This window comes from Crotalus tigris, unplaced genomic scaffold (assembly GCF_016545835.1).
Source record: "Crotalus tigris isolate CLP2741 ecotype Arizona unplaced genomic scaffold, ASM1654583v1 scf7180000017585.4430047, whole genome shotgun sequence".
NCBI lineage: Eukaryota > Metazoa > Chordata > Lepidosauria > Squamata > Viperidae > Crotalus > Crotalus tigris.
The window spans coordinates 123,719-140,429 of NW_024096493.1; positions in this window are offsets into that span (position 1 = coordinate 123,719).

Sequence of the window (16,711 nt, forward strand, 5' to 3'; positions counted from 1 at the left end):
AATTTTAATATAGATGGCCTCTTTGACCCCTCTTTCAAGCCAGCGTCCTCTCTGTTCAAAATGTGGACTTTGCTGAAAGAGTAAAGTCCACATTTTGGACAGAGAGGACTGCTGGTTTGAAAGAGGGGTCAAAGAGGCCATCTATGTCTAAACTGAACAATGCCAAGAGTGCCAAACCATTTTCTTTTATAAAATATGCATCGGGGTTTTTTTTTTTCTTCCTTTGGAAAAAAGGAACATTTTCCCTCATCAGACTTAATGATAAGGATATTAGTAGTCCTTGACTTACAACCGTTCATTTCGCAACCATTCAAAGTTACAACCACACTGAAAAAAGTGACTGAGGATGCGTCCTCCCAATTGTGACTGTTGCAGCATCCCCACAGTCAAGTGATCAAAATTTGTGCACTTGGCAACTGGTATGTATTTATAAAGGCTGCGGCTTTTGAGGTCATGAGATCACCATTTGCAAATCTTCCCAGCTGACATACAAATAGGGGAATCTGGCTTAGTTTAATGACTGTGTGATTCACTTAACTGCAGTAATTCACTTAACATCTATGGCATAAAGGTCATAAAACTTGCTTAACAACTGCCTTGCGTAGCAATAGAAATTTTGTCCTAATTGTGAACTTTAGTTGAGGACTACTGTAATCTAAAACAACTTTTTAGCATATAAAAATGCTGGATTATTATTATATTATATTAAAATTATATTAAGTGATCGTATTAAAATGAACTAGGTAATGCAGCCTGAAGGAGAACAGTATGACAAGAAGTTTTCAAGGGCTTTAATATTTGGTTGAATGATAACAATTTCCAGCCTGGATTGGACTTTCACAGCAGAATGTTGTCAAAATTATTGAATATCCCCAAAAAAGTTTGCAAAAACTGCATGATACTTAATGGTACCTAGACAGCTAGGTTGGATATGATTGGGAGGCATAAGATTTCCAGATGTTGATTTGGCTCAAGTGACAGTTTCCTTTTTCTTTTTTCTTTAATGATGCTAACGATTGTTGCCTATTGCCAGTTCTCCGAATTGCTTAAAGTCTGCCATTTTCCCACTAAGCCAGCATATTGATTTTGGCCTATCTATAGATAGACTAAATGTCAACTCTCTTCCCTTCTCTGCCCCAGTCAATGTAAAGAAAATAACTGATGCCAGTATGAGTCAGTGTGATTTTTCAAAGTTGCTGAATCAAAACTCCTGCATCATGGTTATATGTAGAATGTAGTTAGAAAATTCAAGATGGCAGCCATCCTGGTTTTTATGTGATGCACATAAAAAAAGAAGGTGGTCCTTTAATTGCATAGTCATGGTTACTACTTTGAAATTTTTGATGTCACTCCACAGACACATCTCTCCTAAATAGTTTGGATAATGATCAGAGAAGCTATCTGAACAGCCAGTAGTTTTCTAGGCTGGCCTGAACACATTTACTAAGGAAGGATTCACAATGAACTCAATGAATAACATTTTTGGGTTATCTTCAGTCTGATGGGAACTATATATCTATTGTGACATTTACCTGCAAAATTGAAAGATGTCCAGAAAGGGATTGGCGCGTATTTTACAAATACATTACTAAAAAAGATGTGACATCCAACGTTTACTGACCAAGGTATTGTCATTGGTGTACCAGAGTACTATCCTGGTAGCTAAAAATGGTGTCTATAGAAGAAAAAAAATTGTGGTTGGATGTTAACAAAAGAATAGAAACTATAAGCATTTAAATTTTCCATTTGAATAGTTAGAAACAGAGAAAACTGATGGAAGAAATAGACCCAGGGGTCCATCGAACCTGCCCTTTGAGTTTTTTGCTTGTTTGTTTTTGTGTTTTCTTTTCAATATATTTATTATTTTTAATTATTTTATTTTATTATTATATTAATTCCTATTTATTTAGTTTTTGTCAGACGATAGACATGTGTTTATTTAATACATTCCTATTTATTAAATTTCATCTCCCTTACAAGTAGAAAAAGCAAGCAAACTCAGTTACTAAGGATTGACCCATTACCTCCACTGGAAGTTGGTTCCAAGCTTCCATTACTCTTTCTAACATTGTTTTTGAACTTTCCTTCTATCAGTTTGAGGTTATGTTCCTATGTTCTTGATTTTTGCTTAATATTAAAAATAGCAATAGCACTTAGACTTATTTACCACTTCATAGTGCTTTACAGCCCTCTAAGTAGTTTACAGAGTCAACATTTTCCCCCAACAATCTGGGTCCTCATTTTACTAACCTCAGAAGATTACTTTCTAGAATCTTATTCCCATCCTTAATATATTTAAAGGTTTCAATCATATCTCCCCTTTTCCTTCTATCCTCCAAGCTGTACATAATCAGATCTTCCAATTTCTCCTGATACGTTTTGTCCCTCAGACCTTCCACCATTTTTTTTGCCAGTCTTTGGACTCACTCAATCTTACCAATATCTTTTGTTGCATTTTTGAGCTAATTATTGTAAGCACGGAATTTAAAAGATGGGAACAACTGCTGAAACTGTCTGAGCACTCTCTTCTAGATTGGTCTTATGTCTGTCTCTTGTTTCTTTCTCTGCCATGCCTTGAAGTTTATACACCTCCAGGGAAGTTCACTTATTTTTTTACTGATCATGTACAAGTCATTGGGAACTAAAAATACTTTCAGTAAACTTATTGCTATATTAAACTGAGGACCTCAGTTGGTGAGCAGATTCAAATAAGAAAAAATAGTCCTCAAGATGTCTAGAAACAACTATAATAAAATATTTAGGGTAAAAATAGGATACACCAGGAACAATGTGTGCCCACAGCATAGACATGGAGAGCTCTCTTGCACACAAATGTGTAATTTATCTGAAATGGAAGAGCAGATGTATACAGACCGATAGGCAGTATTATGCTGTCAATTTCTAAGTGATTCATACTGAATTAATTTAAGAGACAATGGCTTATCCTAACATTTGAAGCCAACAGAAGTCTTTTTTGCCTTCCAAATGTTTGATAAAAACTTTTTCCCGGTTAATTTCTAGTCCTTGGCTGCATTTCCTGCTAATTTCAAACATATGCCATACACAAAATATGTTAATTTTCAAAGCTCAAATCTGGCAGGAGGCGATTGTGAAGCTGGCATAGAGAGGTTTGGGACAAACAAAGACAAGAGCTGAGAGTTGGCAGAATGCACAACATTCTGTATCTTTTTCAACTATTTCCATATACAGGAATGATGATAGTCTGGTACATGGCTGGTGATAAAATTTCAGTGTAGCAGAGGAAAAGCTTCTCAAATTTATACCGTGCCTTCAATTTTCTTTCCCATTACAGAAACGCAGAAGTAATCAAAAGGAGAGGAGGGGGAAAAAGAAATCTGCTGAAATTTATAACAACTAAACCCTGGCACTATCCAACATTTTCCTTTTAGTTGGGGAGAAACATAAACAAGAATTTTAATGAGTTTTCCAGATGCTAGAGACTGTGGGCAGCTTTGCACGCTACAAGATACCCAGGTATAAAATATAACCAAATATAAAATATAAAATATATCTGTATTGAGTTGGGTATGAATCATTAAAAAAAATGAAAAGGAAGCAATGCTTTTCTCTACATGTGAGAAGAAAGGATTAATCTTTATGGCATATTAACTCAGAGGTTTTTCTGATAGATAGATAGATAGATAGATAGATAGATAGATAGATAGATAGATAGATAGATGATAGACAGACAGACAGACAGACAGACAGACAGACAGATAGATAGATAGATAGATAGGGTTAGGATTAGGGTTAAAAAATTAATTTCATTAAAAATGAAATTTTGTAGCTTGTTCTCAAAGGTGTACAATATATAACACACATTTAAACATGCTATATACAACATATGTATAAACCTACATCCTTACATATAAATAACATGTAAATATTAATCACTGTCTATCTTGAATACATAGTGGAAAGAGGAAGCTTTAGAGTTCACAAGGTTAATACTGTATGGAAGTATTAGGGGTTTCCAGCCTTGGCAATTTTAAGACTTGTGAACTTCAAGTCCCAGAATTCCTGAGCCAGCATGGCTGGTGGAGCCTATATATGATGGCACTACATGTGAGAAAGGTAAATATTTTCCGCCTGCTAAATATAAAATATAAGTAGACATGTGAGCATTTCAGTACTAGGGTGTTATTTCCCCCCTAATAGCTTTAAATAACTTTAAGTATGTCAGTAATAACTTGCTTGAATGTTCTATATAGTGTTGACTCAAATAAAAAAGAGACAGGCCTAAAGACTTGGACCATGAAATTATTAGTTCCTGATATGCATAAAGCACATGAAAAGAACTGAGATGCCAACTGCATGTCACAAACAACAATACTCATGTTATATGGAGCTGCAACTAAATACACCAAAAAGTTAAAGAAGATTCTGTACACCAGAATTATAGAATAACAGAGTTGAAAAGGATCTTTGAGGTCTTCTAATCCAACCCCACGCTCAAGCAGGAGACTATATACCATTTCAGACAAATGGTGTCCAGTCATCCACAACTTCTGGAGGCAAGCCATTCCATTGGTTAATTGTTTTCACTGTTAGGAAATTTCTCCTTAGTTCCAGGTTGGTTCTCTCCTTGATTAGCTTCCATCCATTGCTTCTTGTCCTGCCTTGGAGAATAGGTTGACCCCCTCTTCTTGTGGCAGCCCCTTAGATATTAGAACACTGCTATCATGTCACTCCTAGTCCTTCTTTTTACCAGACTAGACATTCCCACTTACTGCAACTGTTCTTTCAGTCCCCTGATAATCTTTGTTGTTCTTGGCTGGGGAATTGAAGTCCATCAATTTTAAAATTGCCGAGGGTTGGGAAACAATGCTCTAGAAGATTTGATTTTAATTACAGGCTGCTGCTGGCCAGTCAGTAGCCATATTTTTAAAATAAAAAGAATTTGCATGCAGGGAAGCCAGGAAAACTGCATCCTCTTTGGAAGACAAATATTGGGTGTGCCATTTTGTGCTGTACTCTACAAAAATTGAGTCATTTTCATTATTCCTATTATTGCAATAGTATCTTCTTGATGTCCCAATCCAGTAAAAACCATGCTTGATTTTATGCTCTTAACATTGTTTAAAGCCTCAAGTGTCATGTTACATCAGCACCTTAATCCTTTTGGACATGGGAATGCCAGTTACCATAGGAACAAATTCATTTGCAATGAACGAGCTATGACAAACAACAAGCTTTACTGCCTACCACTACGGTCTCCTCTAAAAACAGATTGGCACGTTTTCTCCAGATTCGTGATTTATACTTTCCCATTGCCAAGCCAAACAAAATAAGCCAAAATAGCTGAAGGGGATTAATGTTGGATATACTTTGCTTTCCAAGGCACCACAATACATATTTTGGGGAATTACCCAAATTTGAAAAGCTTTTGGCACCAGCTCTTGCATTGTACTTTGTGTGAATGGGACTAGATGAGTTTGAGACAGCCCAACAATTAGGCTTAGTGGGAATCAATCCACAGAATGTGCTGGCAGTCGACACAAAAGTGGACCAAATTCCCATGTCTTTTTCCTCCTCCTTGTGCAAGGAAAGTACTGGATGCTTTAACAACCTACAATCCTTCTTCACCAAAGATGCAGTCAAAGCCAAAAGCTGAGATGCCAGACCAGTTTCAAATAGACAGAATATTATGAAGCCAACAGGTTCAATCAAAAGGGCCACACAATTATACAGAGGACCTTTAATGACGGTTTTGAGTCTTCTCTATCCAAAAGTGAACCTAACTGAAAAACCAAGGTTGAAACAGAAGAATTTAATCCCTTTTTCAAAAGAGGAAACCTTTATATACATGTGCAAACTCCGGCACATCCTTAAGGCTTTTCTGATTATTGTCAATGTGCCAGCTTTTCCTCCTGTGCTCAATCAGGTTTCCAATATTGTGTTTTAGTGTAAATGCATGGCTTTAGCAATTCTTCAAAACTGTACTGTCAGCACAGAAAGGTTTGAGTTAGGTGTTATGAAAGGGGATGTAATTAAATGCCAGGAAAAGGGCTAGAACCTTTTCTTCTACAAAACCACTTTTGGGTGAGAAAACTTTTGGGGAAGAAGGGGTTGCCACAAAGAAGAGGGAGTCAAGCAGTGGTGGGATTCAGCCAGTTCGCACCAGTTCAGCAGAACCGGTAGCTAATTTTTTGTTGTCCAAGCCCAGAATGGACTTCTGGAAGTAGCATCCACACAGAGAACCAGTTGTTCACATATTTGAATCCCATCACTGGAGTCAAGCTATTCTCCAAAGCACCTGAAGGCAGGACAAGAAGCAATGGATGGAAACTAATCAAGGAGAGAACCAGCCTAGAACTAAGGAGAAATTTTCTGACAGTTAGAACAATTAATCAGTGGAACGACCTGCCTCCAGAAGTAGTGAGTGTTCCAACACTGGAAGTTTTTAAGAAGAGCTTGGACAGCCATTTGTCTGAAATGGTATAGGGTTTTCTGCTTGAGCAGGGGATTGGACTAGAACAGTGTTTCCCAAACTTGACAATTTTAAGGCATGTGGACTTCAACTCCCAGAATTCCACAGCCAGCGTTGCTGGCTGTGGGATTCTGGAAGTTGAAGTCCTCATGCCTTGAAATTGTCAAGTTTGGGAAACACTGGACTAGAAGATTGCCAAGGTCCCTTCCAACTCTGTCATTCTGTTCTGACTGGACAGGGACTTTCCAAGTTGAGATATATTGTGGTTATGTTCATCATGGCTGCCTAAATCAACAGACCAAGAAATTATGACCATTCTCTTCTGCTGTACAGGTAGTCCTTGACTGAAAATCTTTTGTTTAGTGACCATTCAAAGCTACAGTGGCACTGTAACCATTGCAGCATTCCCACGGTCATGTGATCACAATTTGGATGCTTGGCAATTGGCTCATATTTATGATGATTGCAATGTCCAGGGAGTCATGTGATCACCTTTTGTGACCATCTGAAGAGCCAAGTCAATGGGGAAGCCAGATTCACTGTACAATCATGTTATTAACAACTGCAGTGATTCTCTTAACAACTGTGGCAAGAAAGATCATAAAATGGAGTAAAACTTAACTATCTCATTTAGCAACAGAAAATTCAGGTTCAATTGTGGTTATAAGTCAAGGACTATGTGTAATATAATGGTGTCACAGAGCAGATCTAACAACTGGTATCTAGATAGGATAAAGGCTGACAAAAAACCTTTATCACCTCAACCTCTTCAGATGGTGAATTGATTAAGAACCATTAAGATTAAAATGGGCAAATTAAAAGCAAGTACTTACAGTACTTTAAATCTCTTATTTCCAATTTCTATGGCATCATCAACTCTTTGTCTTAAAATATATCTGGCAAGCTCTGCTGAGAAGAGAATTTGTTGTCTATTACTTTCTCTGAAAGCACAGGAAAAACATAGGCATTGTTCTTAAAGAAAAGAAGCTGAAAAGCTTATTTCTTGATATTTGTTAATGCTCTGATTATAGATTGAGATAAGATACTTCTAGATTCCTCTTCATTCGTGGAATTGCATGGGGAGTCCAGCTGACTACCATTGTATTGTAATTTTAATCCTCCTACATTTTTGTCATGTCTTTTTCCATTTTTTAAAAAAAATGTCTACCCTTCTTTAAAAAGATTAATACTGATTGGTTAAACTTGAATTCATCATGTTTACATTGCAAATGTATGATCTAGAGATAATGTCTCATTGGATAGTTTCTTCTCTCTAAGCTTAGAGCACGAGTGGGCAGCTATGGCTTCTTTACAACCTAGGAACTTCAACTCCCAGAATTCCTGAGCCAGCAGGAATTCTTGGCTCAAGAACCCTAGATCGTGTAGGGATCATAGTTACATATCCTGGCTTAGAGAAAGGAATCTGGATGGATCCATCTGCCTTCTTCCTACCAGGCTTTATTGACCATCATCACCTCTTATGATGCCTAAGCATCCCCAGAACTTTACTTAAATTATTATTATTAAATTTATTTGCTGTGGTACAAAGCAACTCTGAGTGGATAAATAACAGAAATAAATTGGGATCCCATAAGGGTATCTTTCCAAAATCCTGAGGAACCCAATGAGTGGCTTCATACAGATATTGAACAACATGGGAGTTTACAAGTCCCCTTAGTACAAGTGCTATATGATCAAGTGGCAATTATGTTCTCAGTTTTGCTTTCTTGAGATGGATCTTTCTATATACCGGTATGTAGATTGGATCTCAGTAGACCTTGTACCATAGTGCCTAATTTTTAGTCTCTCCATTCTTAGAAAGGAAGAAGCTACATATTTTGTATGCTTTTCACATTCTGAAAGTCATTAGAATTAGTTACATAAAGTAAACATTAAAACCAAGAACACTAAATTTCAGTAGCCCTAGGTTGTCAGTAGTCTAATAATAACTCTTGTCTGTAACTGCTAATAAGGGTAAATCCTGGAGATCCAGGTTTCTGTGTTTAACTGTACTTTGCACTGTGATTACGTTTTAAAAAAACAACAATTATCCACTATAAACTTGATGAAAATTTTGAATCTTAACAGCCACCTATGTTATTTGAAGCATCATGAGTAATGATATTTAGCACTGCTGAAGAATGTTTCACTGCAAAAAAAATAAAATAAAAAATATTTCCAGGATTGCTACTGCTGTTCACATCAGGGCTTTTCTTACAGAGCATGGAATGAAATAAGATTTAATTTCCATTGAATAATTTATCCTGTCTAAACACTGTTTTCAAGCCATCAAATAAGATTGGGGTATGCTCAATCCAACAAAGACATTATGAATACTGTATAAGGAAGAGGAAGAGGAGGGCAATGGAGAGAAAAAAAGAAGGCAAATTCAATTTCAATTGGCAGTGCTGAAAAAAATTCTTCTGTAAATCTATTTCAGAAAGGAAATCTAACTTGCAATTTTACTTACTTTATTAAGATGTCATGTAAAAAGAAACCTGTAGGAAATCAAAAGCTGTCATATTTCAGTGCCAAGACAAGTTAAACAGGAAACAAGTTATACAAAGTTTACCAAATATTTTCCACACTGTCTAGCACAGAAAGGCCAGGGACACCTTATACGAGTGACATATTATATAAAACAAATGACTTGCTGTGTATTCGTATTCACTTTCTTCATTCGCTTTCTACAAAACATACTGTAATCTTTTGACATGAACACTCAGCATAAGGGAATAGGCAAAGGCTACCCAGAATCTTAATAAGAGAACTAACTACATTTGTTAAGAAAGAAGTCTGATTTCAAAGAAATATTTTTCACTGAGAAAACATTATTGAAACCAGAAGAGATGATATATTTTTGAGTAATAATGAACAAATCTATCAATACTCTATGTTTACTTATGTTTCAATAGGTTTGGCCCATTTTCATATCAGTTTGTGGATTTGACAAAAATAATCAGTATATTATATATATATATATAATCTTCCTTTCTCTCTGTCTCTGTCTCTGTCTCTCTCTCTCTCTCTAATTATATTTTGGGGGGTATTATCTTCAGTGCTATATAGTGTGTGGAATTTTAAACATGTGTTTTGCTTTGAAAATTGAATAGCAAAATCATCTCTTCTCTTCCCCTGCTACAGTATTTATTTTTTTAAATTATTTTTTTAATTTTATTTTTTTTTAAATTAAAACAATAATTTATTTTTAAAATTAAAAAAATATTGATTATGATTATTGGCCTGTTGGCTAATATATAAATATAAAAATAAAGTTAAGAGCACCTTCGGACCAACAATCAAGTAAGCAATACCCCAATCAAGAGCCCAACCAAAAAATCCCTAAGATTGTCCCCACCCACACAGACAGGCAAGACACCAGAATATAAACTGACAGCAAACAGCACTTACTAGCACTGATGATGTTATTGAGTTAGGATAATGAAACGTCTGCAAGAAAACAAGCAAGCTCATAAAGTTAAGTATTTGCTAACTAACTATGCTAGGTATTCTGCTGTTAACTGAGATGGAGTGGCCCCCTTACTCTCAAGCTATGAATCAGAATTGACCCATCAGTTTCTTCACAGGTAACTTTAATGCATATTAAAAGCAATAATGATCAATGGATAGACGGATATTTGACAATTTGTTGACAATAGCATTCTGCATATCTGAATTTGTAGCTGTTTGCTTCCTAAACTATGCAGCAGATGATTATAAGGACAAAAAACCATTGGGAGATTTTCTAAAATCAATATTTACCCAGAACTATATACTCAATTCCATCCATAACAATGTGGGTTTTTTTCCCCCATTTAATTTTTTGGGTACATTAGTATGCACACTGGGATTCTCTTGCAACTTTGGATAAGGATCATAGAGTCAACACAAATAATAGGTTTTTCTTTCTTTTTTTTCCTTTCGCTTCTCCCCCCTCTTCATTTTATAATGGCTTTTGCAGTTGCCAAGTAATGGAAATCCAGGGATTCTTGATTATGCTTTTAATGCTTGGTAGATAACCTTCACAGGGACACTGATTTTAGCAGCCTTTTAGGTACAAAGTCATACAAAATGGGGTCAATAACATAAAAATAAACTGAGGAAGATGGGTGATTCAAACAAATGAAATATATAGAAATAAACAAACAAAAGCTGCAGACTGAATTATACATCAACCCCAATGACCATTCAGAAGCAATGTCAAGACCTAACATCCTATGGCAGCTTCCAGTGACCCACTGACAGCCCCCTATCCCAGTGGTGGCAAACCTATGGCACACGTGCCAAAGGCGGCACTCGGAGCCCTCTCTGTGGGCACATGTGCTATTGCCCCAGCCTCGCCTCCCCCATGACCCCCTCCTCACCAACAGCCCCCCTGGAGGGGAGTTGCCCCCGAGCGTGGCCCACACGGAGCAGGGCAACCAAGGACATGGCAGCCAGGCAGCGTAGACAAGACTCTGCCCTCATGCCCCATCCCACACAGTTGATGCTGAGGGTGTGGGCAGAGTGCATGGCTGCCATGGCACTGCTGGGCTGCCTAGGCAATCTGTGGTGGGCCCTGGAGGTGGTGAGTGGCCCTACAGGCAGGTTGGGTGGGGGACAGGGTGGGGTGGAGCAGGGGCGGGGCAAGGGGTGGAGCTGGGGCAGGCCAGTTTTTGGGCAGTTGGTCTCTAAAAGGTTTGCCATCACTGCCTACCCCAATCCTCTTTAAAAAGATAGTTGGAACTGCAAGCCACTAATCTTTTTCTTTTGGAGGGACACCATGTTGGGAAACATCAGGGCATTTAAAATGGCAGCTACCGATAATCTTGAATTACTGCTACATTTGTCTCCCCCTCCCAAAAAGGAATTGCCTTACAACATACAAAGAGGAAATTATTTTACCCCTTCCCATCTGGAGAAGTCTTTAAGCTTGTTTCCTTCTAATTTTAATACAGCAATATTTTATTATTTGTTTATAGTCCATGAATTCTCAAAAGCCCGGTGTTCCATAAAATCTGAAACTTCATTTCTGACCTAGAAAGCTTATGTGTATTCTTAGTGAGTTCCACATATGGCATTCTGACATCCACCAACCTTTTGGCTCTTTTGCTAACCAGCCAGGAATCAAGGATAGAATGATAATTCTGAACATCTATAGACACTTCTTAAACTTCATCAAGGACTTCTGTTCCAAAGTTACGTCTCCCTCGTTGATGCCATTTTTGTAGAAGATCTGCCAATTTGAAAAAGGTCCTTTCTATCTTACAAAGGCAGATTGCTAGGGTAGGTTAATTTTTTTCAGTACAGCTCACTCCCAGCATAGCAGTGGGCTCCAACACCCCATTTGGGAATCTCTAGTCTAGTCAGACTAAACATACTGTATTAGTATATGACCCATTTACTTTGGGATTCATTCTCCTGAGCGCAAGTATTTCATATGAGCTGATTATGGCAAAACTTCAAACTCACAAGTGTCTACTAAATATATGACATATGACTAATAAAATATGGAAGGGCTTTATGTATACTTTTGGCTCCCTGCTGAAATGCATTACTGAAAATATATGTGTAGAGTGATTTATCGTCAGTGGAAAGTATGACATTTATTTAAGCCTAGAATTTTACACACCGTTGACTTGCATAGAAGTTTTTGATGCCTGTGCCAAGGTTATAAAAATAACTCCTAAGGCCCAATGGTTGTAAGACTGAGCAATCACTATATTCTTTATTCTCCTTTTCTCTTTCTTTCAGATAATGTCACTGCTGATAGTGCACATACAACTCCTCCTTGATTACTCATGGGAATGATGTCACTACTTTTCACAAGAAGAGGAAGCATTTTTCTTTCCTCTTTGGTGACTACTGGCTTCTCAAGTAGAAATCAAGATGTTTGGCTGCAAATTCCCAGGTGATAAATAATTTGATGATGAGAATGTCAATAAGTTGGCCAATTATTCCAAAGAACTCCATAACTGATGCAAGCACTAGTAAGAAATAAATGCTTACCTAAGGCTTTCGTAAAGCCTTCTGGCTCTATAAACCAAGTATGATTGAACAATTTAAAAAAATTAATACAAGAACACTAAAGATCCAAAAACATAATAATTTCACTGTAAGCATAGCCAACATCTGGAATAAATTAAATGAAATCACTGCAAATTTTATTGATAACTCAATAGACAGTTTTTAATGGAAAGCAAAGCAAGGAATCACTGACAAGGAGGAGCTACTGAATTTTTTTTTAAAAAAAGTCTATTGAAACAGAATCTGATGGCAAATTGTTTCCTGTTCTGAAATCCTTATCTTTTTTTCCCCCTAGCAACTCTTCATTCTCTCTTTCATCAATAAGTACTGAACAATTTTCAGATAAAACAAGGGAGGGGAGATTAATCACAGACAAAGGAAGTACAATTAGTACTTGCAAAGTGTTACAAAACCATTACTGATTCCTTAGAAGAAGCCGTAGCTTTTGTTCCCAATGTGAACATGTACTAGAGACCTGATATCCAAATGACAACAGCTGAACAAGTACCAGCCTGCTGCAGTGTGAATAGGAGAGCAGATGTGTAGATACAATTATTGCATGCATATGCTCCCTTCCAAGGCAACAAGGAATACATTTGAATATGTCTATGTCTCTCGTAGACTCATTCAGGCAATAGAAACAAGTGCAGTAAACTCATCACCGGAGCTGGGATGAGCAGCCCCTTTCTTCTCTAAGCTGCACTATGATGTCAATGAACCATCAGTGATCCACAACTCCAGGGCACTGGTCCATATCCATGAAGTGTTTTCATGTTTCTCCATGATTTTGAACTCTGCTCTGCCCTATAAGGGTTTAAGCTTCCACAAAATCTTTCAGGCATATAGCCCTCTATGCCAGGAGTCCCCAACCCCTGGGCCATAGCTACCGCTACCAGGCCACGGCCCATTGGGAACCGAAGCAGTGGACAAGCATATGAAGCTTCACTTGCTCATGCACAGGTTGCACGTGTGAAACCATTCCCACCCCCCACCGTTGCTGAAACTGCTGAAGCCGCCGCCTCTGATGCCAGTCTGCAGAATCAAAAAGATTGGGGTCCCCTGCTCTATGCGACAGTGTTAGTTACTGCAGACCACTGTGTTGTACTTATTGGTGTACTTATTGTCACTGGCATCACAGTACAACATATAAGGAAAAGTACAGCAATCCGGTCCTGGAAGAAGGCTCCATTAGCTTTCTAAACAAGGTGCAAATCCCAAAAGGGAAAGTTTGTTTTATAGAACTACCTTTGGATAAACCATTGTCCCACCTCTATTGTGGTTTGGAGATATTGGTTCAACCTATCCTTTCTGCAGGAGCTCAAAACTGTATATTTAGATACCCAGTGTTGTCCTTATGAAAAGGAATATTTTAATTAGTATAGGCTGGAGAATCATAATTAGCAAAATGTCCAAATGATAGATTATTTCATAGCTAAGTGGGAATTTGAACTGGATTTGTCTACAAAATATACAACAGTTCATTTAGTGACCATTCAAAGTTACAACAGCACTGAAAAAAGTGACTTATGACCATTTTACACTTTTATGACCTTTATAGCATCCTCATGATGATGTGCTCAAAATTCAGATGCTTGGCAACAGGTTCATATTTATCACCGTTGCTGTGTCCCAAGATCATGTGATCTCGTTTTGTAACCTTCTGACAAGCAAAGTCAGTGGGGAAGCCAGATTCATTTAATCAACTGCAGTGATTTACTTAACAACTGTGGCAAGAAATGTCATAAAGTGGGGCAAAATTCATTTAACAAATGTCTCATTTAAAATAGAAATGGGCTCAATCATGGTCGTAAGTCGAGGACTGCTCAAGAATAAAAAATGATTGGGCAACTTGATGCTGTCTAGACATGCTGGACTTCCACACCTATCATCTCCAGGCAGGAAAACCAATAGCAAAGATTGTGCTTGTTTGTTATGTTTGTTATGCTTCATACTCCAGGAGTTGCTTATGGGTAGCAACATAATGGGTAGCAACATAAACTTGTATTGGTATATTTTTGATTGATCTTAATTCTGGAAAATAAACCATAGATGCAAAGCAGGTGGATATACCCTTTGATTAAATCCACCTAGTTTTAACATTTAAAAAGGAAATAAAAATAACAGAATATTTTCCATGCCTTCTTGAGTCTGGGATGTAATGTGTATGGTCTAGTTGCTGAGCGCAGCTTTAATATGATGATATCCCAATGTTTGGTGTGAATGTTGTTGATCAGGGTCATGCCTCTTAGTTCATGTCATTCTCATATCCAAGGTAAGCAAGTTAAGCGTTGGGGGGGGAGCATTGGGGGGAGAGGCTTTGACCAAGGACCCCCTAGTGGAAAGGTAGGTACCAGGTGAGATTCAAACCCTGGTAAATGGCAGTGCTCTAACCATTATACTATCCAGCTGTTTTACACACACACACACACACACACACACACACACTTTATATATAGCATCTATATGTATATTTAAGAGATGTATATTGCACTGTAAAATGAAAAAAGAATTGTGGAGATAGTGAGTTAATGGTCACTAATATGAAATTCTATTCATAATAGAATACTGGAATGGCATTCCTACATCAGAAATTGTGTGTGTGCATGTGTGTGTATGTTTGTGTGTAAATACCCACAGCTGAATCACAGTTTGCCAAAGGCTAACAGTTTCTAAAGTTTTTAATTAATGGTTCAGAAAAGATACAGTCAAAATATCTGATGACAATGCTAATATTTTAACTGAAAATGCTTTGGTTCTTAGTGGCAAAGTAATTTTTGTAAATGTTTTATTTATTGAGTTATACCTATTTTATGCCCTCTTTTGTGAGACTTTTCTTAATGTTCTTTAAAATATAAATAAGCTGTTGCAAGATATCTAAAAGGATTTGCTGCTAAACAAAATGTTTAAGAAGGAACATCTCCACGATAAGTACTGTTTTTTTTCCATCAAAAACATACAAGGCTAGCAGGTTAATGGAATCAATGCAAATATGCATTCTAAAAATCTTTTTTTAACTTCAAGCTTTTGAATTATCCATTGGGATAGTAAACCCAGGCTAAGATCTATTTAAGACTATAGGTAGTCCTTGATTTACAGCACTTCATTTAGTGACAGTTACAATGATGCTGAAAAAGTGACTTATAACCAATTTTCACACTTATGACCATTACAGCATCCCCATGGTCACATGATCAAAATTCAGATGCTTCGCAACAGACTCATATTTATGACGGTTGTAGGTCATGTGATCACTTTTTACGACCTTCTGACAAGCAAAGTCAATGGGGAAGCCAGATTCACTTAACAACGATGTTGCTAACTTAACAACTGCAGTGATTCACTTAAGATTGTGTCAAGAAGGTTGTCAAATGGAGCAAAACTCACTTGACAACTGTCTCGTTTAGCAACAGCTATTATGGGCTCAGTTGTGGTTGTACGTTGAGGACTATCTATAATGATAACCAAGAGAATTTTACCAATGAACAATACACACACACACACACCAGTAATGAAAAAGCATCAGTAATAAAAAAGCAACTGCTTTTTTAAAAATAGTGAGCACATAAAACTATATTTTTATCTGAAGGCAGATTGCTATTATTTGTAGAGAATCTATCTGTTTGTCTGTCTGTCTGTTTGTCTGTATTGCCCAGTCTTTATTACTGATGCTAATTCATATAAACATTAAAGCAGAAAACTCTCCATTCTTTTTGATTCCTGTGTTTTATGAATAGCAAAGCTAATACATAGACCACATTAAAGAAAGATCGAAATCTGGTATAATCGATTAAGCATATTAAGTAGGTTTTTGCGTTCAAGATGGAACTCTAGATGGAGCAGTTCTCTTTATTTAAATATGCTTTGCTCAGGGATATAATGACTTCCCTGAGCTAATGCCTATTACACAAATGACTGGCAGAAATCTAACTTCATAATGTTGAAATATTTAAGTGGTGTTTAGATTTAAAAGCTATGTGCAGTAAGGGAAAGAGAAGGAGAGAAAAAGATGCAAATAAGAAACATTTTCAGAATTATGGAATAATAGATATTTCAGGAGTAGACTGTTACATTCCAATGTTATAATTATCATTAAAACTACCTCGGTATGTAGTTGGATTTAGTATATGTGAGAACAAACAAGAAAAAACAATTCTCCCGAAGATTTATTGTTACCCAGTTTATTTCTGCCCAGTGCATTGTGGAATTAAACTTCTTTGAGAGCAGTTTGATCCTCTAATTCTGCCCAGTGCATTG